Source organism: Lathamus discolor, chromosome 3, assembly GCF_037157495.1.
Source record: "Lathamus discolor isolate bLatDis1 chromosome 3, bLatDis1.hap1, whole genome shotgun sequence".
In the NCBI taxonomy this organism is placed as follows: Eukaryota; Metazoa; Chordata; class Aves; order Psittaciformes; family Psittacidae; genus Lathamus; species Lathamus discolor.
This window is the reverse complement of record NC_088886.1, coordinates 103943709-103970788: the sequence shown is the minus strand read 5'-3', so window position 1 is coordinate 103970788 and position 27080 is coordinate 103943709.

Genomic DNA, 27080 nt, shown 5'->3' with positions numbered 1-27080 from the left:
CTAGTGTAAGGCATCCCTGCCCATGGCAGGGTGGTTGGAACTGGATGATCTTAAGGTCCTTTCCAACCCTGACTATTCTATGATTCTATGACAAAATTACTTTTTAAAACCTCATGATTTAAAAGCTGCTAGTGATATGCAGGATTTGTTTCAGAACCATCAATGTTGCCATTTGCAACACCGTATTCAAGTTATCCAGTTTCTAATGTGATTCCTCCCCCCCCCCCCCAGTACTTTCTGACTGTGGCAAAGTAAAAAAATCGTTGTGCGCTGGTCCTTCAAGAAGCACCATGTTGCCAAGTCCCGAAGCAGCTGTGTAAAGTGAATAAAACCCGTAAATATATAACTGTGTAACATAAGTTGCAATGTGGTATAGTGATGTTATTGCTAGCTCAAACTCTAAGTTTGTATAAACATTCTCCTTTACTTGGAGAATAGTCTTGGGACACTTCGTAGTTTTTTGTCCAAAAATTCCAAGATCCTGGAGTACTGTATGTTACGTATTCATTCCAGATGGCGTGATAACTTCCACTGCGCTGGAGTGAAAATGGCTGTCATTTTCTACCAGTGTTCACAGAGTTGATCTAAGAGATTTAAATTTGCCCTCCAGAGAAAACAGAACCATAGTAAATAGTATACTACATTATCTGTTAATTCATCAATGAAAACAGGATGATTATTTCTTTTCATTACCACCGTTCCTGTGTTTTGCATGTTTTGCTCCTCCCTGGGGACTGCATGGGAATAACATGTTGACTGTATAAGTATAAATTGAATGTTTATCTGAAAGAAGAACTATTAAAATGTAATTCTGGGCAGGATGTGCCTGTCAGCAGGAAGCTTCCTTAAATACCCTGTGTTTTAAGAGTGGAATTTTAGAGTAGGAGGGAAGTGTAGAATTGCTATTTACCTGTCTGATGCTGCTTTTGACACACATGATGAGCCAGCTTCATTTGACTGTCACCTCCTTAGGAGGCAGAATTCCTCAGCCCACACTTTGCTTAGCATTGACTACTTCTTTATTTACTCTTTATGCCTTTGCATTTTATCTGGACTGTGCATTTTCAGTTAAGCTCCAGTTAAAGACAGGCTTCTCAGTCACGGCATTGTAGGAGGGCCCACATAGCCTCCCACACAGTGCCTTCCTCAAAGAGATGGGGATGTCTGTTTCTTTGAAGAAGCACTTTTGAAACAAAAGGGATTCCCCTATGCCTCTGACAATTTCCCAGCACACATGTACAGAGCCATCGGACTGATGGGCCTCCTTCCTTTTGTCAGATTTTTCAGAATAACTGGATTTCAGGATCTCCTCATAGATGTGCCATGTCTCTTTGGGTTTCCTCTGGGGAATGCCTAAGAAGGGCTGTGGACAAGGCAGTGGATGAGGGAGGGCTTTGACAGCTGGCACTGAAGGAACCTCATTCACAGAGCTGGAAGGTTCAGGACAGTGAAATCTTGAAAAAGGTGTAAACTAAATGAAAACCTTTTCATGCTGCCTTTTCCCTTTCTTTTGTGTCTGTTTGGATTTTGACTTCTTAAGGTCCTCTGTGACCTTTTCCTGTATAATTACACATGGTCAGCAAACAGAAAGGAAAAACAAAAGAGTGAGTCATCCAAATGGGTGAAAAACTTGCAATTATAATGCCTTGCCATGAAAATTTTGTTTCTGAAAGAGCCTCAGCACAGCAATAGAAATCAGCAACCACAGTTTGGCACTATTCTTAGCTACCAGAGCAACTGATAGAATTAGAAACCAGTCAGATTTGCAGGGAAGAAAAAACTTGTGGGTTAAAAAACAAGAACAGAACCAAGGCCACATCTGAAAAAAATTGTAGTCGTCTGTACATAGACCATTTATTGAGAAAGATAAGAAAAACTTAATTTAAATAATCCTGATTACATGCAGGGGATTGACCCAGATGCATGATTTTAGCTGTATTTATTATATTTAAACACAATGTATGCCTTCACATGTGTTTACTGAAAAGGGGAACCACAACCATTTACATTAAATGTATTTTAAAGTATTACTGTTGAAAAAAGAAGCTATTTGATTCCTGCATATTAAGAAGTAATGTATATGACTGTGGTGCTCTAGAATTAATTAGGTCTCTTATTTTAGTTTTAGAATCAAGAAGATATTTTCTCATTGCTTGCAGAATAAAATAGCTGAATCCTCTGCTTAGATCTGAAAGTTTTGCCCACAGCAATCAAACTAATATTTTCTTTATAGCTTGTTCTCTCTGTAAGCTTTCTGCTGATTTCATTAGGCTTTAGATCAGGTTCCAAGTAACTAATTATATTTATAGTGTGATTTCTTTGCTCAGTATAACTAATTAAGGTAAAGGAGTTGGGGAATGGTGAAAGGCTGAGTAGTATTCCTTTGCATTACTGTGTCCAGGTGCAAGATACCAGAAAACCGTTTGCCACTGTATTCATATGCTCTCAGTACCAAGCTGAGCATTTTGATATTTTGAGAAGGCATAATGATGAACTTCTCCCTTTGTATTGACTAAGGCTGATGTATTTCTGACAGTAAAAATGGGGGTCAGAAGGAGCTGGCCATTTGAAAGTGGTGATGAGAAGTCAAATTTGGGAGTGTGAGGATGTCCATGTTTTTCGCTCATGCTCCATTGCCCCAGGCTTCTTCCTGATATTTCTTAATACATGTTCTCTCCTACAGCACTCCTGTAAAGCCACCACCCTCCCTTTCATCACTTTCCCACCCTTGCCACAAATCCCCTCTCACCTATAACCCACAGACCTGCCCTTGTTTCCCCAACTCAGATCTGCTGCTCCACTCATGCTCATCTTTGAAAGGGCCAGTGCTGCATCATTGCTTCTCTTACTGCCTTCCTAAATGCTAACCACAGGCAGCTGAAAATGCTTCTCTCAGCTGGTCCTATCCACAAAAATAAAAGACCCTTCAGCTTTGGTTTCTGGGAATTTAAAAATCTTGGACAAAAGTAGGTTTGTTTAGCAGCTTTGCTTTTCTAAAGTATATGAAGGTACTGTTCTTGCATCACTAGTACAGATTTCTTTCTCTTTTTCTAAACTGGCCCCTCTTTTTCTAAACTCAGACCCTAACTCCACAGCAGTGTTTCTCTCTCTGGACAGAAGATTACTCCCTTTCTTGCTCACAAAAATTACTTCTTTTTTGAAATCCAGTGAACATCACCTATCATGACATCTCAGGCAAAAAAAAAAAAAATCTGGTTTGTTTTGGATTTCCTCTCTTAGACTGAAATGCAAAGAAATATGGCCACTTCAAGTTGTCTTTTGTCAAGAGAGAAGCCTGGTATTTGGCACAACCCTGGAGACTACAAGGCTATGTTGGGTCTTTAAAAGCTGGACCTTGATTTTAACAAAGGATTCTAGTGGAAGCCAACAGGGTTTTGGAGGCCTGAGAGGTAATATCACCATCTGTCATCTCAGGTTTACTGAGCACCTTGAGTTAACATGTTTTTTTTCTGGTATGTTTCTATTCCTGAGAAAAGCAAGAGCTGCAAGACTGACTTATAATATACTCATTCAATTAATCAAGTGAGAGTGAATCAAACCTTTCCAGGCAATTTTGTTTGAAGTGTCTGCACTCTTCTCTGCATCACATGAGGTGCCAACACCAGTGGGAGTTTGCCTGAGGTAAGAGCTGTGGGTTTGGATGTCTTCTTCCATTTTTATTAGGTCTTACACTCACAGGAATTTTGTGCTTTTTAATCTTGTAACTGTACAAAACTTATCTCGGTATGGAGGAAGATAACTTAGTGATTTGCTTTAATTATTCTCATAACTGTTCACATTATGAGCAAGTCTCACTTAAAAAAAATCAAACCCATTTTTACAGCAAGAAGGCATTTAACTGAAATCCTTGTGCCACAGATCTAACCAGTATGAAACCAGTAGCTCAGCTGAGCTACCAAGGTGCATCAATACTCAGAGCTCTTTCCCAGTTCATCCCTGTTGGTCATTAACTTCATTGTATCCATTTTAACATTTTAATTTCCTTTTCTCTCCACCTTTATTATCTGTATGCTTTCCCTTAAAATACTTAATATGGAATGACTTCTAGCAAAAAGGAAGTGGTAAAAAAAAATTCCAGCTAAGCATGTTAGATATTTATTGCTCTTAATATTCAGAGTATAGCTTCAGAATTGAGTAGTATTTATTTGTGAAGTGGACTAGTACTGAGATTTCCCTTGCTGGTAAGCATGACCACATAATACAAGGCAGTCTTACATCCCTTACAAACTTGCAAGACAAAAAAAGGGACTGAAAGTGAAACTAGGAGGCAAATAGACTGGAAAGGTCTCATTGAAGGTGCTAAGCAATGAGCTACATTTTTTAATGCAATTAATTAAGCAGTTAAGCAGGACTTGTACATTACTTACCTACTCAAAATAAGATCCAGCGACATTTGTTATATTGGCATCAGAGTCTACCAAAAAGATGGTCATGTGCCAAGACTGGTTTAATTTCTGTTTTTAAGGTACAAACAAATGAAAGAAGAGAGTCCTTTAGTCTGTGCCATGGGACTGAAATTTTATGCAAGCATAGTCATGGAGTATAATATTGAAAGTTTAGAATTAGCTCCTGAGAATATCTATTTCTAGGAGCTCTAAACTCATTGGAATAAGGTTTTTTTTCAGTGCAGGTTATTATTATAATTATTTTGTTGAATTATTTTGTTGTAGTCTTTTAGGGGGTGCTCCCTCCTGTATTGGTATTCAGGGTTCATCTTTTAGCTTCTGAGAGGTCATCTAACTCTCATAAGATGAAATTTATTTTCTGGGTAAATAACTTGTTGGATATAAACAAAAGAATAGGGCTTGAATTTATAAGTTGAATCTTTCAGTTATGGGGGCAGAGAGAGGGGGAGGTGGATGTCCAAGGCAGGCATAGGACAACATAAACAAATACCATCTGGCTTTTCACTAGAACAGGAAATGTATGTAGATAAATACAATTAGCTCTCAGTTTCAAACATAGCAGGAAAAAAGCCAGTTCAGTATTTTATTTCCTTGCTGCCAGTTAAAAATGAAATATAGAATTATTGCCAGATATGAGTTCCGAATTTTCAGATGAACAGGTTTAAAGCTGAAAAGAAAGCTGCTGCCTGCAGCAGTGGAGGCCCATTATCTTTTTTTTCAGGATGAAGCCACCTTCCATTTGCAGATCTAGGCTGCAGACTCTAACTCCCATCTGTCTTCCTGTCTACCTTCTACAAAGTGACAATAGTGTAACTGAGGTAAAAATGACCAGACCAAGTGTACCCCATGTGTGTGACACCCTGCTTCTCAGATCATAACAAGGTTTTAAATAAATCAGACAAATTTTTCCCAACTAGAGTGAGGAATAATGTGGGTTTTTTCACTACACAGGCCATCATCTTTTGGAAAAGGCTCTTCTGCAGAGTATATGATAATCCATGCTTTTTAAAGAATGAGACAGCTTGCAGTAGAAGAAAACAAAACATTCATATCAGTTACAGACACTGGAATACTTTTGATGGATCTAATATTCAGCCTTTGGCTGGAAGGCAATTTTAAAAGAACCAACTAGTTAAACTTGAGATACTTCTATTTCCTCATAAGATTTACTTCTCTTCCTTAATCTGTAACTCTCCATAGTGAGTTTCTCTAACTATCAATATGACAGTACAGCAATATTGCCTCATCAGTCATGATTTACTTAATGTTTTCTGAATTTAGTAATATTTGATTAAAATTTAATGTGAACATATCATATCATGCCACATATATTATTGCATCCATTAATCAGGTAACCATAATAATGAAATGTCGGAAGATTGGATGAAAAAGGATCTGAAGTCTTTGATATATGTTTGGCATGGTTTTGTGAGTGATTAACGAAAAGATACCCAGTCAATTGTGTAAAGCTTCATTAATATACATTTACAATCATCTATGTACTGTATCATCAGATATTTTTAACCTTAGTTAAACTTGATTTTTTAATTTACTGAATGACACTAAATATTAATAATCCTGAAAAATATATAGTATTCTAGTAACTCTCATGATGCCAGAATGATTCATAATGTGTCTTAAAGCTTTTTTAACAAAATATGTACTAAAAATATTGTCAGAGTTAATAGATCAGTTTTGTTATAGGTGGAATAACAAATGCTTTATGCATGGCTCTATAAACCTCAAATTACACAATTGTATTAAAATAAATGTAATATGTATTTCCATCTGTTTTTTCAATATGCAAAATTTTTATATGACCTAATCCAGCAAAGCATTTACTCCAGTTTGGTAGAGGAGGTATGGAAGACAGTAAGACTTGAGTTCATATTTGTAAGTAAGTATTTCATGAAACATACAAAGACTTTCCAGAATTCAAGAAACCCCTTTAAATCCTTAGACTGCAGCTCATGAAGTAACATAAGGACATGTTCTCCAGGTAGACTTTGAGAGATGTTTGATTGTTTTCTTGATATTGGTAGCAAGAAGCAACTAAGGCATGGATGCTACAGCCTGGATATGTGTCCCTAGTGACTTCTAGTACAGGTCACTCACTAAGCCACTCACTGTGCCATGGAGTGCACTTACAGTGCGTTCTGGAGTCCCACGTTGAGAAGCTGCAGCTGTTGTGTGTTTGTTATTTGCTTCATATATTCTCTCACTTTTTGTGAGAATTTAATTTGTTTAGTTTTCATTTTATTGATTACTCTGAACCATGGAGGACACTATAACTTCATTGCTGTGGCTGCAGGTAGATAAGTACATTTTTGCATTACAACAACTCCAAAACCCAGAACTCTTCAAAATGCCATATGTTTTTTTAACATGGCTTGTGATTCTAAAGTGTATTTGGTTGGAAGCTGTGCACTGATATCTAAACTGAAATATTGCCACTTTGGAAGGCTGCTTGGAGATCATCGTTGTGTGGTGTTAATCTATATAAGCACTGCACAGTGTATCAGCATCCAGTCTACATTTTTATCCCACAATGTCTTGTCTTCAGCTGATTCAAAGGCCATTTCTTCAGTAGTGTCTAGTGGGCAGAAGATGATAGCAGTCATAGCCTACTGGGATAACAGCTTAGTTCTGAGCAAGGTGGATGAGCATACCCATCAATCTACTGAGGCATTAAAAACACTCAGGCCAGGATCTATGAATCTTCTAGACTAAATTTGGCCAAAATAAGCTCATGCAGCTCCATCTGGCACCTATTCTGTTAAGAAAGGTGAAACTATGGATTGAAGAAAAAACGATGAGGCTTGTCACTACTGATTTTGTCCAAATGTATTTGTAAAGAATCTCACTAAACTTTAGCCTCTTTTACCGTCTACCATGCTTAGTTGGAGTTTGGCAGAGAGATAAATAAAATAATGATATTTCCACCTATAAATAAAATGATCCACCTGTGCCAACAATACTTTTAATACATTGCTTATGTTAAAAAAACAAACAAAAAAAGAGATGTGAGTGCACAAGCACTGTATATTGTTGCACCACTTAGTTCACATGCTACCTTTAGCACCAATTGTTCTCGGCATATCTTGAATGTGCAGACTGGTGATGAAATAAAATGCATTGTGTACTTTCTTTACATAGTCATGAGAAAGAATTAAGAAGACACAGGATGCAGAATTCTTTCCTGGGCTTAGGTGGACTTCTGAAAATGAGTTTGCTTCTGAGCTCCTGTCAGTTAGACTAACCATAACTCATTTTCTGTGGCTGTTAATCCTGCCTGTGAGAGGGTAGGGATAGTCATTTTCTTTGTAGCTGAAGGCAGGAACAGCATCATAACAAATAATGACTTTAGGATAAGCCTAAATGGATGAACTGCAATTGCAGTTGTCCTTCAAAATTAAGAATGAGAGGACAAAAATGCAGAAAATACAATCTAAACTAATACTACTTTCAGCTTTTGTGAATGGTCTCTAGCCTAGGACATGTAAAGGCTTGCAAATGCTAAGGCAATGGATGTTGGAACATTTGCTTCGAACACTTACTTACTCACATTTTTACAAGCGTCTGAATCACTGGATACACATGTCCCTTGTTCAGCTAGCGGGAACAGAACAGTGGGTTGTACCCCAGAGACCTGTGCTTTGACTTTTAGACAGTGCAATTCATCGCTATAATAGCACACTACAACTAACATGCATTTCCAGTCTTTTCTGTAAAAAGCAAGCAAGCTCTTTTCTTTCACATTCACAGATTTGGGATAGGATAAAATCCAAATCAGAGATCTGGTGACTTTAAACAATGTTTCATTTTTTCATCTTCATTATATCTGGACAAATGGCATCAAGAGTAGGCATGGAAAGCCATGGATGGGAACTCCTAAGAGGCAAGAAAGATTCTATTTTGCTCGATTTTTGATGAAGGAGTGAGAAGAAGTCATCTTTGGGAATGTGACAATTGCTGCAGAGCACTTAAAATTATTTCCACTTAGTAACATCTGTTTTTCAGGAGAGAAAAATGCTGAGATTATGCTACAGCTTGGAGCTCTAGCATGTTGATGAGGTAGAAGAAGTCCAAATAAATTAACCGCTGTCAGACTGATTCCAATGATTGGGATTTTAAACGTTTGGGAAAATATGGTCTCATGTATTTGGAAAACTATAGCCTGTTTTGGCAAGAAGGAAAGTGAAGCAGAAAAGATCCTGTTTCTCTTGTCAGTCAAGTGTTTGAAATCTTGCCTTCTGCTGAGATGGAAAGGAACTTTCTGCAAAATTTAAAGTGTTTGTTACATCTATCTAAAGTATATGTCCCTTTTTTTGTTGTAAGAATCTTTGCATGGATTCAGTCTGCTCTTCTGGGATAGGGAGGTCTGCGTTTTATGAGGCAAAGGGGATTTCTTTTAGAGTTCCTTTAGGGGTTCTGACAGTTCCTTGTTTTTATGTTGCCAGATTAAGTAAATAATTTGTGTGGGGCTTGAGGAAAAAGAGCAATGTGAATTTACCAGTGCTAATGTTCTTGTCCTTTCTCTCTGCAGCAGTCTCTGATACAATGAATGAAGTGTGGCAAATACTTTTAGTTATTCCTTAATTTTGTGGATACAAAAAAGGGAGGGGGGGATTGTTCACAGCAGACTGCAGCTTGCAAGTTAAGAATGTTTTGCTTATGTTCATACATTTATGTTCAGATCCAATGTCTCTCTGGTGGGCCTATGAGAATGATGAGGAAATGGCTCTTACACTAAGCTTTGGATGTGAAGATAAACTTTATTCTGGTTGTAATTTCCATTTTTATAGACTTGTACATTACAGTTTTCAGCACCATATTTGAGAACCGAATTTTGCTTTAAGCACAGGTGGTTTGTTCTCCTCACCTTTGCAGCTAACTGGGAGAGGAGCTGCATGCAGCATAGGTTCTTCTGTACAGCATAGGCTTTAGATAGATGCTGTATGGCTCTAGTTTGTTTATTTGGAAATGGGGGTGCTGCTGTATGTAAATCAGGGAGACCAAGGTAATGAAAGTCTACTTAGCAGAGGGCCATTTAGTTGGGATAACTTGTAGATAACCATTTGTGTGGCACATTGAGAACCATCCATTGAGAAATTTCTGTCTTTTCTGTACAAACACACAGCCACTCAATAGAGGTCCCTTTGTACAGCACTGAGCAGTTACAGTACCTGCAATTTCAACTGACAAAGGAATCTTGCTGTCAGACTCTCTCTGCTGAGCTGCTGATACAAAGGACTGTGGGAGGAGAGTAGGAACACCAAAGCGTCTTCAATTGTTATCAGATGGCTGTTCATGGAAAGGTCTTCCCAGAGTTTGCAGCATAGAAAGCACAACCCACACATCATTATTATTCATTTGTTCAGTTTAAGAGGCTTGTTTTTCACAGATGTGCTCTTCCTGTTTGGCATTTGTAACTGAGGATTGTTGTTAGTTGAAGAAAAAGTGTCATCCAACTATGACTAGAGATTTTCAGCTGATTCATGAGCACCTTTGTTAACTACAGCATAAAAATGAATATGGCTGAGTGTGAAATGTAAGTTAAGCTGTATTTCTATCCCAGTATATTGTACTACTATAGAAGGTGAAAAAGAAATCTTAATTAAGAGTTATGCAGAAATTTCCTACCCATTTTTGTCTCAAATGAAATTAGTAAAGCAATTAGAAGATGGGGGTAATTGCTATATATTAGCCTCTCTTATTCATATGTAGCCTATATATAGAGACATATATATGGATTTTAAAATAATTAACAAAAATTGCTGTACATGGCAAGTAAAGTAAGCAATCAGTATGCTCAAGTAAGGCTTTCATGTCAGAAAATTGGCCAGACATGTTAAGAAAGGGCGGTAAAACTTGGGAGAAGGGCAGGTAATGAATTATCTCAGAATAATGGGACCAGATCCATTCGTGTATGTATAGCTGATAACTTGTGGAGCTCACATTAATGTGAATCTTGAAAGTTAAATCTAAGTTAATGCTATAGCCAAGTAGCATGATCACAGATAAGCAGCTATTTATTTTTGTTCCAGGGAATAATGATCAGATATGGGTTATTTATGTCCAAGTTTCCTTCAGCATATATGTGTCAACTCATTTCTAGCTTTAATAAAAACATCTACTTAAAAAAAAAAAACTAATAAAGGTGCTATAAAAATGCATTAAAAAAGTAATTTAAAAATAGTTTTTCATGGCAAAGTGTAACTGTGAAAACAGCTCTGAATTGTCAGGTCTAATCTGACAAAGCTGCTTCCTTTTGGCAGATGAATTAAGTGTGCTTTCTGACAGTCCCAGTCACATCTGTATCTGGCTGGGTACTCCATTTCTAGGAATTCACACTTTTCTGAGACAATATTAGGCATGAATCTGGCTACTTTACAGAAGGCTACCCTTTCTTAGGCTTCCTTAGATCACAGTGACTTTTTATATGGTAACGACATTTTTTTAATCCTTAAAAATTATGCTAAATATTGATAATCATAGAGAAAGTGCTCATAATTAAACCAAAAATGCTAAATAACAGCATTTGCCAATACAGCAAACTCTGAGTGCAATTTTGCAGTAGAAAACCAAACATACTTCCTTTGGAAATCAGTTTACTGTATTAAGTGTAAAATAATTATTCTGAATTATTTAATTAACTTTTCAATCTTAAGGCTTTATTTTTGCAAGATTCTTTTTAAACTTAATATCAAATATCTAATACCCTGTACCTGGGCATTGTCAACACATTGTAGAGAAACATCCAAATGAGAATCAGATTTATTCAGTCTGTAAATTACTGCTGTATTTAACATTGAGCGTTCTGGTATTCTTGGAAATCTTGATTTTCAGTGAAGTTATCACTAAGAAGCCAGCAAATCAGTTTTAGCGGTATTGATATATGTGTTAAGTTGTAAAGAATGAGTGGAAGAGGGAAGAGACATCTGGACGGTGTTACTTCTGCAAAGAAAATATATACACTTTATCATATTGTAGAATGAAGCGCCACAGTGACTTTTCTGGTGCTGTGCAAATTGTGGTTGTTCCTCAGCACATACAATTTCTGTTCTGAGACATGATTCTTAAGATTTCACTGTTAAATCCAGACGTACTACACAGGTTGCTCTCCTTCAAGACTCTGAAGGTGACTTGGCTAAGGGAGAGATTTACAGGGGCAATCTTCCTCACACTGCCCCCAGTAAATGACATCCTGTCTGTCCTGGGGCAGAAGGGCACTGGCACTGTGCCCTTAGTTCCAGTCAGTCCTTCCGTTACCCAGTATATGGTATAGTCGCTATGCTTCCTTCCCAAATGTCCACTGCATGTGTCTGAATCTTATCCTGCTGTAGTGTAAGGAAACAGTCTAGGTGTGCTCTCATGCCTTGAGCTCACAAGCCATGATGGCTGTGGCACTCCTCAGAACAAAATATGAGACCTCTCTCTGCGTTAGCTTTTTTCACAAGGACTTTCCCAAATGTGCAGAGCAACAGGGAGGCCCAGAGCAGCCTGTCTCCTTATCCCTTTCCAAAGTCATCTCCTTAAAGGATGGTTTTGCAATGGGGACTGATTGCTTGTTTGATCTTGGCAAGCCTCAGTTTCACACTAAACCACATGCCTCAGGGCCATCACAATAGCTCTTGTGACTGTGAGTATTAGTGCATACATGGATTCCCGCACAGTATCTGTTCTGTAGTTAAACACCTTAAATAACCCTTGGAAATTATTCTGGCTGTATTCAAAAGCAGTAGCCTAGCAACTGATTTTTTTTTTTCTTTTTTTTCCTCGAACAGTGAAGGAAGTGAGTTCTAATCCTCTTGAGGGTGCTGTTTATTAAAATTTCCACCTTGAAAATTACAGACTGTCTTCCTCTTTCCCAAAACAATTTGGAACTAGTTGCAACAGAAACACTTCATTTCGTTAAGATGTTAGAAATAGGTGTTAGAGATAGAAAACAAAGAAATCTTTCTTTTTTCCAGAAAACTAGAAAATATATAAGCATGAGGTTTATTAGTTGTGTCTATTAAATAATGGCTTTGTAGAATGAGGTTGGATAGATGAAGATATAGGCTGTTTGAGTGCTCTATATAATGGGTCAAGAATGAAAATTAGGGTGTCTTCTAAATGTGTTGCAGACACATTATCAAGATTAAATGGGATTGCCTGAAGAGCAGTGTGGTGGCAAAGAGTTGATTCTCTTTAGCCCATTCTGGACTGCTCTTTCCTGTAGTTGGTGAGGCTGCCTTCCGTGGGAAGTGATCTGTTTATAGCCCACGTTACTGGAGTTGGGAAGCTAAATGAAGATCAATTGGCATTTTAAATCTGACCATCTTAGATGCCCACTTAAAAAAAGGCAACTATATAGATTTTCTTTCTTTTTTTTTTGGTTTGTGCTGAAGATATGTGTTCTTTCTTGCTCTTTGTTAGCATAAAACGTCTTGTTAATATAAATCATCTCTGCAGAGTGTAGGCATTTAAGTCTCAATCCTTTAGAGGACTTCATCTTGATCATAGTATCCTTGACTTCAAAAATGCTTCTGGCTTCAGGGGAGTACACAGAAAACTGCAATTAAATCAGAGTCTTTGTGTTTTATTGTGCTGCACCCTGAGAGGCTTCCCGTGCAGACAAATGTGTACTTGGCTATGTATCTTGAAATTTGTCATTTTGCACCTGAATTGATGATATTGAGTCATTTTTAATATATGTGCAAGGTATTGAGAACTGTATTCTGTTAACGATTCCTTTAACGTCTGAGACACGAAAGCCAAGTAGAAGTCCCTTTATATTTTTGCATGTTTTAGACTTTGGTGTTCTGGAATGTCATCATTTGATCAGTTAATCATTCTTTTTAATATCCACCTTCTTTTTTACAGTGTTTTATTGGTGTTCCCTGTTGCAGACATTATCCATCAATGCTCATTTTACTCACCATACTGTAGCTGTGCTTCCTTTCCCTTATGTTGTACCTATTGGCAATAGGTTATTCAGAGATTTCTTTAGGGGAGGAGATGCCAGCAAAAAGTGGTGAGACAAAGATGTAGTGACAACAGAAATTCAAACACTCAGTGTCCCTGTTGGCCACTTTCTAAGTGGAGACAATTTCATTAATCATACCTACAGTAAATATGCTAAATATCAGTAGTAGGTTAATATTATAAAATTGTACTTACTCTGTTGATAGCTGAGCCATGTGGAAACTATAGTAATAATCTTGTTACTCTGAGAACTTCTGTTGTACCTAGTTTGCCCCTTTTTCCTCCACAACACTAACAATATGCATGCAATGTGTCAACTCAGACAAGTTTTAGATAATTCTGTCAGCAAGGGTAAAATAGGAGTAGCTATGGCCCTGAAGTAAATGTACAGATGCATGCAGATACACAGCTATAACATGGGGTATAGTAGCACACACAGCCTGCTAGTCATTGATCTCTGGATGGTGGCAGACCCTGTCCAGACCCAAATACTCACACCTGTGTCAGGTCAATGCACAAATTCAGTGTTTCACTGTGGGAGCTTGGCCGTTTCTGGTCTGGAAGGTAAGGAGAGGCACCAGAGGGGCTGTGGAGAGTTTCTCCCAAACTAGGCTAAAATATTTAGTCATGACACCACACTTCCACGTGTATGTGCCATAAACATGTAGGGTGTAAAGTATTGGAGGCTCTGGCTCTCCTCTAGCAAAATACTTATGCCACTCTCATTGTATCTCATGCTCTGAGGCCAAGACCTCACAGTGAACTCATTTCTCAAACTCACCACCCGAAGGTGTGTAGTTCATATTGAATAAGTTCCTAGAGTGGTCTATCTTGCAGGTCAGGCTACAGAGCAGGACAGAGAGCATGACATGATGCTGTGGCTGAGGCTAGAGTACTGTTCACCTGGGTGCAGGATCCAAATGAACCATGTGAGGGAATACACTTCCCAGCTCCAGCTGAGCAGAGTGGTCCCTTTTATTGTGTGACCTGCTGCAGATCAGAGCAGAAGACAGATGAAGGATCTGTGTTAGCTTGTGCCTAACTTTAAGTGCTTATGTAGTTACTAACGTTGTTAGTGTTGAAGCTCCTCAGTGTTTCAAGCCTGCAATACTTCCCCCTGGCAAGCCTCTACCCAAGGAAAAATTATTCTTAATTCTTCCATGTCCAAATTCCAGTTTTAAGTGGAATGAATTACAAAATAGTATGCAAATGTTTTCCAGTCTTAAAACAGTTTTTTGTAATGGAACCTTAAAATTATTATAAAGTAAGCATTATAAACTAGCAAATTATTTTTAAATAGTTTGCAGCACAAGAAATCCAGAAGTAATGCATTGGCTCCTGCTTCAGAATCAGGAAATGAATTGGGGATCATGGTTTCCAAAAGGCCTTGCTCTTTGTGTTCCATTTGGAATGGGAAGAAACTGGTATAAGACATCATCACTTGAAGAACAGGATGAAAGACAGTCATTGAATCACCCACCAGTCAGCAGGACAAGGGTGCTAGCTGTGTATCACCAAGAGGGAAGAAGTATCTCCTGTCTCCCTTGGCAATATTTTATGCTAGTTACCTGGAACAGGCCTTTTCATTTGAATATCACCATAGTCATGCTCTAGATGAGGGTGCAAGATTAAAGGAGAAATCTTGTTCTGCCAACTCAAGAGTAAATCTGTCATCTGCATGGCTTGTCTTCATAATAAGAGCATAAGTGAAATTTTCTAAATTCTTTTCATTTTAGTAATTAGAGGTTTATCTAAGTGAAGGCAGGCATTTTAAATAATGATTTTGCTTTTTAAAGCTGGGAAGGGGGAGAAAGAAATATGCTAATGGCCAAATCAGTGGAATTTTTGTGTGAAAAAAGTATGAAGAATTTGATGGTCCATCCTCATCAATGTTAAAAAATATGGGGCAGGTACCTGTATTAGAAACAAACAGCATCAACTCAGTATAGGACAAGTCATACTTAAAAGGGAGGTGATGTGGTGTAAATGTGACAGAGAACCACATGCTCCTCTAAAATGTTTGAACTTTAGAAGAATCCATTAAGCTATATTACACAGTTACAGAGCAAAGTGAACCCCATTACTGAAAAGCATGCTTTGCTGTCTATCCCTTGCTTTTGATTTATCATATAAATACCGCTTAAGAAAGATTTTAAAACCATGTGCAATTTAATAAAAATGTTTCATGCAAATCTACACTCTGAATTAAAAAAGGAAAGGATTGTGTCCTTGAAGAGGCTGTGAAGAACAGAAAACTTCACAAATTCTTGTGTTTAACATTACTTTTTAATATCCTTGCATTAAAAATGAATGATTACATTTTAATATTACTTGTAACCAACTATCCCCTACCGTATAGATGCATTTCTTGTATGATTTTATTATATGCTCAATAATAGTACCTATAAGCTCAGATTTCTTTTGAATATAAATGATTGGAAACAATATCTACCCTAAAGCATCTTTAATGTCATTATAGATGGGTAGGAGTAAATTAAGCGGTATTTAGCCACCAAAGTCTTTAATTTCATTGCATTTGAGTAGGAGTTAGACATTATGAGGTCCAATTAAAAAAGTCACTAATGTTTTTACATCTGAGTAGGAGTAAATTAAACAAAATCACTCCTGAGCTGCTAATATCATTTTAATTGAATGTCATTCAGTTTCTAACGGCTGTTATAACACAGTAGATAATGAGTCAAGCTCAACAAATCATCTGAGCTCCAAGTACCATGGCTGCTAGGGGTGAAGGTAGAGTTTAGGGATGGACAGGGAAACTGTTGCAAGTTAGGAAGCTAACAGGAATGATAGCAGACCTGACATCTCTTGGTTGATGAGACCTGTGTTCATCTAAAAATATCACCCTAACAAGAGCTAATCTGGCAAGGCTGCAAGCCAGGTCATTATTTCTAGTGTTCAGACATTAAAGGAAAAAAAAGGGGGGGGGGTGCAGGGGGAGGGAAGCATTTATCCAGAAGATGCGATTTACAGAGTGAAAGCTAGAAAGGCTAATTCCATTTATTCACACCTCATGAATAATTCATTGTTTGATTTAATGTTAATCTTGATGATGAGACAATGGTGAAACAATACTAGACAATATATAGACTTAAATATGTGAAAAATAAAAAGTCATATCCTATCACAAGCATTATTATTTTTTGATCTATAACAGATAATATCGCATTTTCCTCATACCTGGAAATCTTTTCTCTTTGGTAAATAACAAATTTAAGACAAGGTGTTGCACTTCATATAGTGACTGTTAAAGATACTAGAGTGAAAAATACCCTTCACTGAAACTTAAATTACTATAAAACAATAGATATTTTCCCCTAACAGCAGTGCAACCCATTACAGAATGCTAGGCTTCCATCAGGAAAAACTGTATGGTTTTAAAGCTATGAGCATCAGATCTTTTCTGACATTGCGGTATGTGTACATGCTTGACGGCTAAGAGCAAATATTCCTTTAAAATACGCATTTAATGTAAGACCTCAGAGACCAGGGGTCTTCTGTCTGAAGCTTCACATCTTGTTTCAGACTCAAGTTAGATGTTGGCTTCATTTATGGTCACACACTTTCGTTTGCCCTGTGCAATCAAATGCTCTTGTCGCTTTGAAGAAAATGGTGAGGGCAAAGAAGTTATTATGGTCTATGTGTGTACATGTATCTGAAGCTGCTTCTGGCTCATATTATGTGTTCAGAAAGTCCCATCAACTATCTCTTGGCTATGTAATCAAAATCATATAGAAGGAAATTTGTAGTTCTGACTGTTTCTTTCTTATATGTGAGGCAACTGGTCAAGGTCCACTTTAGTAAAGACCTTAGACCTGCCTGTCCTTTTACTTCTCTGCGAGACTGAACGAGTCTCCTTCAAAGGATGTGAGACCTACTGCTTGTTCTTTCTCCACGGTTAGGGAGAAAATTGGTGCTGCTGGGCAGCGGAAGCAACTGCAGAACTGCAAAATGTCTTTCCTAGGGCTTGAGAATACCCAGTTATAAAAGGATGGGTTGCATGTAGCCACAGCAGACCCCTCTTTCTCAGGGCTTCTCCTGCAGTCTCTGTCTCTAGATACCAGGATGTACCAAGGCAGCACAGTGGCTAGTGCAGTCACAGGAGAGATGTCTTGTGGCTTTCCAGGATGGATCCCTTCCTATTCTCCATTGTAAAGGTTAGTTACTTAGTGCAGGTAAATTCCAGCAATGTGCTTTTGTCTATATATTGTACCCCAGTGTCTGAAGGGAGTTGTCTGTATTGCTATTCTAGTAATGAAAACGTGCTGGAACTTATCCTGTGCCAATGGATGATTCTGAAAATTGTCCAGGCTCTGAAAGCTGCATGGCTCTGTGGAGGTAACTACAGAATTTCAGTTGCAGGGTAAGAAAGTTACAATTATATCTTGCTGGACAAAATTTCCCAGTGCCGAGGATAGTGCCTTTTCCACTGCTTCAAATATGATGCTTTGACAAAAATGACCATTGTCAAATTCTGCTTCTTAGTAAGCATTTATCTTATTTAATTGTGAGATTCTCCACTGAGTCTTTCAATTATAACCTGCAATGCGTAAGTCTGTAATTCTGGCATCTTTTACCTTTCTTGCAATAAATGTCTGACTGGACATTCTGCACAACTTGAAATAAGTGGATAAAGAAAAAAGTAACTGTCAGCAGATGTAAAGAAAGAGGCAAATGGAAGGCTGGAGTTTGGGTCAGTTACAGAAAGAGAATGGGAGGTAGAAATGTTCATTTAGGTAGGTTTTGCTTTCAGAACTAATTTTCAAATGAGCAAATATGAGCAGGATTTCCTGCTCAGAATTCAAGTCTGGCTACTTTTTGCATTCACCTTCCATAATGCAGAACACCAAGGGGCTCCAGTCCTGAATTTTAGTTCAGAATTCCCAGCAGGCAAGAGAGCAAGCTCTGTGAATTAAGACTTAAGGCTTTTATGCAGGGCGTGTGAAGAAAAGTTTGAGATTGAGAGTGGGCTAAGCTCTTTGTGTAGATGTATTGTTGCAAACATGCTCTGGGACATTCTGAATTATATTATTACTTGGGGAAACAGTGATGAAATGTTTTGATGTAGTCTTTTGTCTTTTCTGTGTAAATTACACCTGAATATATTACTGCTTGTTTTGACTAATATGTTACATAGGTTGGTTGTGTTAGTGTCTCTGAAGTTCCAGTGATAGCACTGCAAAAATAATTATGAAAAAAACCTTACAGCATCTACTCAGGGAACACTGATGACTCCTGAGGAACTTAATGACTTCTATCATGTTAAGATTTACTAAGCAGGTAGGATTTTAGTTACTGAAATGCAAGGGTACAGATCTCACTTTGGAATCCTGCTTAATGCCGTGTCTGTGGCTAAGTGGCAATTTGTGATACATTTTGCATCTGTACACAACTTTCTTCCAGTTGCTCTTCTGCCTGTCAACCATAGAAAAACAAAACTTCTTCAAAGGGTCTAAGAACTACTAATGCAGTATTAAAATATTAGACCTGGATCTTACTTTCCTGAGAAAAAATAAAAAATAAAATCTTTGCAGTCTTCTATTGCCACTCTTCTCATTCTTCCACACTTTCAATGTCCCAGTGGTTTGTGAATTGCACTTAAGAAGCACTATAGAATCATAGAATAGTTAGGGTTGGAAAAGACTTGAAGATAATCTAGTTCCAACCCCCCTGCCATGGGCAGGGACACCTTCCACTAGACTAGGTTGCTCAAGGCCCTGTCCAACCAGAATGGATTCCCAGGCAAAGAACAAATGTCTCTTACACACGCAAGTACTGCATGGCTGATACTTCTGTTTGCAAGGAGAGCAGTTTGGTTCACTGAAGACAGTTGTCATGGAGTAGTAGAAGCTACAAGTAACAAATGTTTTCAATTAATTTTCAATTAATTTTTTTTCTCATGTCAATCCTGATAGGAGCACTTGCTTCCCTGAATTGCTTTGGTTGGTAAGGTAAAGCTCTTTAGCTGTTCAAGTATTCACTGTCTCTGTTTAGAAGTCCTTTTGTAGGCTTTTGTCTTAAGCTTAGAAAGGTTGATCAAAACCGTCTTTCCTTTCAAATCGGCCACTTTCAATAAAAACGTATATATTTCTCAAAAATTTCTAGGTGTAGATATTATTAAGCATGTCTTATGTAAATTTAGTTTATTAATGAGTTAACCTTTTGTCTCATGTTGCTCTTATGGTCAAGCACTTCAGTTTCCTATCTCAGAAATATTTATATCCTTCATACCTGAAAAGTTAGGTTTCACTCACTGCCTGTTAGTTCGGAACCGAGGAACACTTTCCCCTATGACTGCAACATGTAAGCTATTCTCAGCATGTATCATGCAGATATATCTGAAGTGTGTGGGCACAAAATCAGGTAGAAGAGCTCTCGAAAATGCATCTGGTTTCAAACAAGGAACTTTAATTTTTTCTGTAATCATAAGTTATGGAATAGTTTGATGGGAAGTTATGTTTACAGTGTGTTCTTAGTTCTTGCTTTGAAGTGTGGCAGTAAATGTAAAAATCAAACTACTCATTGAATTAATCACAGTTGAATCTAGCTTGACCTTTTGCAAATGACAGTACATTCAGTGCTAGCTGAAGGCAGGAATGGTGATCTTGAGAGAGCTGTGTGTTCACGAAGTTAGAAGGAAATCACAGAACTGGCTCTTCATGCCCTTTGCCCTGGCCTGCAGAAAGCTGAAACAATGAGGTACTGGGGACTCTATGCCTAAGCCACCTCCCTGTAAACTGGTGTGCTGGAGTTGGTGAATTACTCGTTGCAGGTTTTGCACTGTTCTGACAGGAGAAAAAAATCCTTACAAGTTATGATATGCATGCCATCTGCTGCAGGCATTCGCTTTGTATATATTTTAGAGTACTTACAGCTGGAGTCACATTAGGCTAGCCTGAGTTTCACCTGGGCTCTCTGGGTGTCTGTGCTTGTGAAATATTTGGATTAGAGAGAAATCTGGACCATTAAAGGTCTTTATATGAAGGACCTAGAGCTAGGACTTTTAAGATGAAGGAACTGCTGATCCCTTTCCCCCGTTCTCTATGGTCCTTGTACCAGCTTGTTTGGGAATGCTGTCTGTGACCCATTGTCCTTACTGAGTCTCAAAGGAAAAAGATGGTGCGACTTTGTCTATGCAAGTGGCTAGCAGTTGTAAGTAGCACCTTGTCTTTCTTTTGGTGTACTCTGGGGAACACACATGTACCACTTGGATCTTAGATTTGAGCCAAGACAGGCAAATTCTCTGCATATGTAGTTGAAGAAGGATGCCCTCGGAGTGTAATTTACTGCATTTAAGTCAGATGCTTAAAATTAAACAGTCTGGATGTGTCTTGGTAGCCTTCTTCTCTCTGTATGTTGTATACTAACCTGAAAACCTGGATGATAGGAATCTAATGCTTCCTGAGCCTGTGGGCAAGACTGGCTAGAGGATCCACTGCAAGGATACTCACATACAAATGTGCTATGTTGCCTTTCATCAGCTCTGCTAGGGAAGAAGAGGATGGAGACTTGTGAAGTCTGCTGCCTCTGCAGCTCTGTCTTTCCCAGGCATGCAGTCATCAGAAGTATGGCTCAGATAGTACTGTTTTGCTTACCATTGTACAGGACACAGCGAAGAACAGTTTTGCCTATAATTTGCTACATGATATTTTCCTTGGCAGTTGGGAGTCTGTTTGATCAGCCTAGAGAATTTTACATGACTTAGGGGTGACTTTTTATCTGTATCTCTAAATATATAGAAAAGAAAAGCTTTTGTGCTTTTTCTGTAGTGATCTTCTACAAGTTGCTTATTTGTACCCCTTTAGATAAAACTACAAAATTACCTTTTAAACTTGAGCAAAGCAGAGTACAGTGTGGCGTAGTGCATTCTGAGTACAAGATTAAACTCCAAATTATTTCATCAAAATAAATAGTATATCAGAGACTTAAATAGAGCTCTTTCTAAAGTAGATGACAAGCTAGAGCTTCAGATTAGTTTAACAACTTGCATAGGAAAGTACGTACCTATACTTGTAGCTATTTCTCTCACAGGATCTCCAAATTCACAGTCTATGCACCTGTGTGATAAACTTGAATAGATGCTGGCAAAGGGACACCACAGCACAAAAACCCTTTCCCTTTTTATGAGTTTTAGATAGACTCATTCTTCTTCAAACTGATGAAAACTGAGTTCAGGCAGTGAACAGCTCAAATGTAGTTGTCAGAATGGGTTTCCAAATGCAGTTTTCCCATGTACAACACACGAGACTTAAGTGTTCTGGCATCCAGGTGGAATATGTCTGTGGTTCCCTGGTACAAACTGAGTACAATACATTGCTTTTAACATCTTGTTCTGAGTATCCTGAATGTGTTTAGAAAATGTTGGTGCCAGCTGGCAGATTGCTGGTGAGGATGAATACATGAGGCTGCCACTCTGTCAATGTCATTACAGCCCCACCCTTCCTTGATCCATTCTTGTCCCTGTAATTCAGGAGAGAAGCTTTGCCTGCACCTTCTCTTGTCTTGAGTTTCCAACGCCTACCATTCTTTATCAAACCTCACCTTCGGTGATTTTTGTTGTAGCACCTTATAATTTATTTTTTTTTAATATTAAATTCAGGCAATTAGTATCTTTTTTTCCTCCCTAGCTAATTGCTTTTACGTTAGTCTCACTAATCCATAAGTGCCAGTAGTCTCTGAGATACTGTATCTCATTTAATTTCCAAAGAAGCAGAAGAGAGCTAAAACAAGAAAATGTCACAGCATAAACAGACAACAGAAGGGAAGAAAAAACTAGATAAAACAGTTTCTTATCCTCCTACTTTGCATTCATTCACTCAGCGATATCACATGTAACATCAGAGCATTATCATGTCTTGAAGCTTACTAATCACAAAGAGAGTGATAAATAGATCCCCCTTAATGTGCACAACTGACAAAAAAGGTCCCATTGTTTATTAGCAGAAGCAGTCAATATTATTTTGTTATTTTTTTTCCAGAAAATGAGAGTATGATATGAAAGCTGCTTTTTTTTTTCTTAAGAAAGGATAATCTTATCACAGTGTTTGTTTAAAAAATACAGAAGAAGCTTAAAACTCTGGATTTATTTCTTTGGATATTTTTAAAATTAAAAGTTATATTTTTAGTCCAAGTGAGTTTTCACTTAGGAATTTAAATTGATTTTAAAAAATCAAAGTGAAATGTTAAAAAAAAAATCTTGAAGGATTTTGATTGACTTAATCTGTGTTGTATCTGGGTCTCCATTTGTGGAAAGTTTCATCTTTCTATTCTGATTCCATTATTTCCTAAAAATAGAGGGCTTATTGAAGAAACTTAAGTGGTATTATTTGAGCCATTGAGAGGAAGAGCTAATACTCAGACTTGAAATTATATTATCCCATTTACTTGAACAGGTAGCAAAAAAACCCAGGATTTTACACAAGTTCTAGTTCATAGGAATGCTTGGTGATAAGAGTAAAAAACCCTCAGGTTATGTATATAGGGAGTTTCATGGAGAAAAGAAGAGAGAAAAGAATAGGAAGATAATTGCACTTTTCAGAGGCACAAGCCCCTTCCAGCCAGTGCCACGTTGAAATTTCTGGTTTTTCCAAAGGTACTTCTATTAGCGGCCCAGATTAGCTCCAAATTTCAGAGCAGATCTGGATTTGCTTTTGCTGTGAAGTGGGATAAGCCTTATTATTTACTACTGGTTAAGTGAAAGACTGATCTGTTTTATCCATCTCATAGTTAGCCCAACCCTGAAGCTATTTGATAGCCTGAAGGGAAAAAAAACCATAACAAGCAAAAATAAGAATTTTGGAGAGTAACATTTATGGAACTTTGACAAAAGCACTAGAGCTTCAGATTTCAATCCTTGCCTTTTGTAAATTAATACTAGTACCAAATTTTTTTACTGTTAAAAGTTATTACCAAGTTATTGTGCACCTGGAGAAATAATACAGTATTTTTTTCTATGTTAGAGACTTGCTTAGGAAAATTTCTATTTAAAATAAAACAAACCAGACTCAAGTATATTCTAATGCCTTAGGATACAGTTAAAGAAAAGAAACAAAATGACTTGCTGTCAAAATCTATAGCACTATATTGACTTAAACAGAACCTTGCAATGGGAAATTCTCTTTTCAAGATATCACATGATATAATTTAGTAATTTTGAAACATAGGCTTTGGAACTTGTGCATATACTTTTCCAATTTATTCCAAAGATTTATGTTGTATCATGCTATTTAGCTGCAGGTATCTATGTTGTCCTAGTTTCAGCTGGGTCAGACTTGATTTTCTTCCTAGTAGCTGGTGCAGTGGTGTGTTTTGGCTTTAGTTTGAGAACAATGCTGATAACACACCAATGTTTCAGGTGTTGCTGAGTAGCACCTATACTGACCAAGGACTTTTCAGTCTCTCATGCTCTGCCAGTGAGGAGGGGCACGGGAAGCAGGGAGGGAGCAGAAACAGGACACCTGACATTAAAAAACTAGTAAAAGGGGTATTCCATACCACAGCATGTCATGCCCAGTGTATAAACTGGGGGAATTACCCGAAAGAGAATGATTGCTGCTCAGGTCGGGCTGGGTATTGGTCAGCAGGTGGTGAGCAGTTGTATTGTGCATCACTTTTGTTTATTGGTTTCTTTGCATTTCCCCTTTTAGTTTTATATTCTCTTCCCTTGTTATTGCCATTATTATTGCTAGTAGTATTATATTGTACTTTAGTTATTAAACTGTATTCATCTCAACCCATGGGGTTTGCATTCTTTCTGTTCTTCTTGCCATCCAGCCCTGGGAAAGGCAAAGGGGAGGGGGGGTGAGTGAGTGGTTCTGCGTTACTTTGTTGCTATCTGGGTTTAAGCCACAACATGTGTTAACCTGATATGCATAGGTTAATATTTAAAATATCATTACTTCAGCTGTTGTAATTGTACCTCAGGAGTGATATAGTCTATATGAGCAACACTTGTAACATTTAAAATTGTTTAAAAAGATTTTGAGCCTCAGGCCTTGCGAACAAAAATCCAGGTTGGTGCAAGCGCAGACCCACCATTAGTGAAGGAGTAGCTTGTATATGAACTATTATAGAAGCCTGACCCCTACATATCGATGGGCCTTGACAATATCCACCTGGGGTGTTATATAACAATATAACACCTGGGGGTGTTAAGAGAGCTGGCTGATACCACTGGGAGGCTACTCTCCATAATCTTTGAGAAGCTGTGGAAACGGGGGACATCTCAGAAGACTAGAAGGCAGCTAAAGTCACCCCCTTCTACGAGAAGGGCTTAACGGAGGATCTGGGAATTTACAGGCCCATCGGTTTTCAGTCCCTGGAAAAATTACGGAATGATTCCTCCTGGGAGTTTTCACAAGTCAAATGAAGCATGGGACTGCAAAAAGCCAGCAAGGATTGACCAAGAGCAAACCATACTTGACAAACCTGGTCCCGTCGATGTCAAAGTAACCTGCTTGGCTGATATGAGGAGTGCAGTGGACATTGTCTACCTGGATTTCTACAAGGCTTTCAGTATGGTTTCCCACAGCCTCCTCCTAGGGAAACTATGCTATGGTCTGGATTAAGTGATCTGTGTGGTGTGTGTGGGAGCTGGCTGACAGGCTGTGCCCGGAGGGTGGTGGTATATAGCTTCTTTTCAAACTGGTGACCTGTCACTAGTGAGGTCCCAGGGATCCATATTGGGCCCAAAGCTGCTTAACGTCTTCGTAAGTGATCTGGGAGATGGGACCAGCTGTACCTTGAACAAGTTTGCCGATGACACTAAACTGAGTGGGGAAGCAGATGCTTCCAAAAGGAGAGCCGTCCTGCAGGAAGAGCTGGATAGACACGGGCCTCATGAAGTTTTACAAGGACAAGTGCAAGGTCTTGCACCTGGGTAAACACAATCCAGGGCTGCAGCACAGGCTGGGATCTACCTGGCTGCGTAGAAGCTGGGTGCAAAAGGACATGGGGGTCCTGATGGACAACAAGCTCAGTATGAGTGAGCAGTGTGCTACTGCAGCAAAGAAAGCCAACAGGGTGCTGGGTTACATCAATAAGGGCACCACCAGCAGAGATAAAGAAGTCATTATCCCACTATTCTCGGTGCTTGCCAGGCCATGCCTGGAATACTGTGTTCAGGTTTGGTCCCCAGTCAACAAAAAAAAGACGTGGACAGGTTGGATAGGGTCCTAAGAAGGGCCACAAACATGATCAAAGGACTGGGAAGCCTGACCTATGAGGAAAAACTGCAAGGGCTGGGCTTGTTTAGACTTGAGAAAAGAAGGCTCAGGGGAAAAATTACCACCATGTTTCTGTATTTAAAGGGTGCCAACAGACAAGATGGAGATTCTCTTTTTACAAGGAGTTACACAGGAAAGATGAGGGGTAATGGGTACAAGTTACTCCTGGGGAGAGTCTGGTTGGACACAAGTGGAAAATGTTTGAGAACAATGAGCCATTGGGATAATCCCCCCAAGAAAGTGGTGGATTCCCCAGCATTGGGCACTTGTAAGATTCAGCTGGGCAGGATGCTGGCTATCTTGTCTAGACTCTGCTTTTGCCAAGAAAGGTTGGACCGGATGATCCTTGAGGTCACCTCACAACCTGGTATTCTACGCTTCTAAGACTGTGTTTTTTAGTTTAGAGCATGTCTTGCAGTTTAGTGGTTTCTGACAAGCTATATGAAAAAATGCTAAATTGAAAAAGGCAATAATATATGGAAGCTCACAAATATGAGTGTCAGTGGCAGCAATTCATTCATTCTTGTTTGCTACCCAGCCACCTCTCATTATGTTATTCTTCATGTCTTAAAGTCGACCAGTTCCAGGAACAAATCAATACTAGGGAAATCCTTTTGTCTTCTTCTAAGGCATAACATGTAAAGAAAGCTCAGTCAATATGTCTTTTAATAACATCTAATGGAAATGCCTGGATTTCCCTTCATGTTCTATAATTAATTGAGATCCTTGCCACCCACAACGTATAGCTGTTCCCCTCTATAATTCTCTTTTGGCTTAATTGTCATTTGTTTTTCTGTTCTATTTGTCTTTTTTTTTTTTTTTTATGGTGTTGGATGTGCTTTGTACTTAGTTTTATCTTTCTGTGCTTTTGCTTCTACATGTCAGCATAATTTTTCTGCCTTATAATATTGGAGAAGTTATAACCATCAATCAGTCCAATAGAAGAGCAGAAAAGATTAGATACCATTTATCTGTATTGGTTGCCCATTGTAATGACCCAGTGGACAACATGAACAGATAATCTGTTGCTTTGATGGAAACTAATTATTCTTAAGAGTGACAATGTCGAAATAGCTTTTGTGACATTGTTTTTAAAAATGATGACTACCTAGTCACTGCTAGTGTAAGACTGCAGTTCTAAGCTGTTCCTCAATGATCTCCTTATATAAGCAGCAGGAAACCTAAATTTTTTTCCTTTTCTTTTTTTTTTTTTTTTTTTTAAGGAAAGAACCCTATTTGCAGAGACAGAAATATCTGACATCCCATGTAAAATGCCTATTAAATTTAATACAGAAAACACTGCACTAGCTGCCGATAAGCAAAAGTGCACTGCCGTCTTATTTCTGTTGCATGTAGTTGATCTTGTTGTTCTGTAAATATGAAGCCTGTTTTATTTTGACAGCTAATGGTTCTGCTAGTGTACTGTGCTGGCATTTCACCT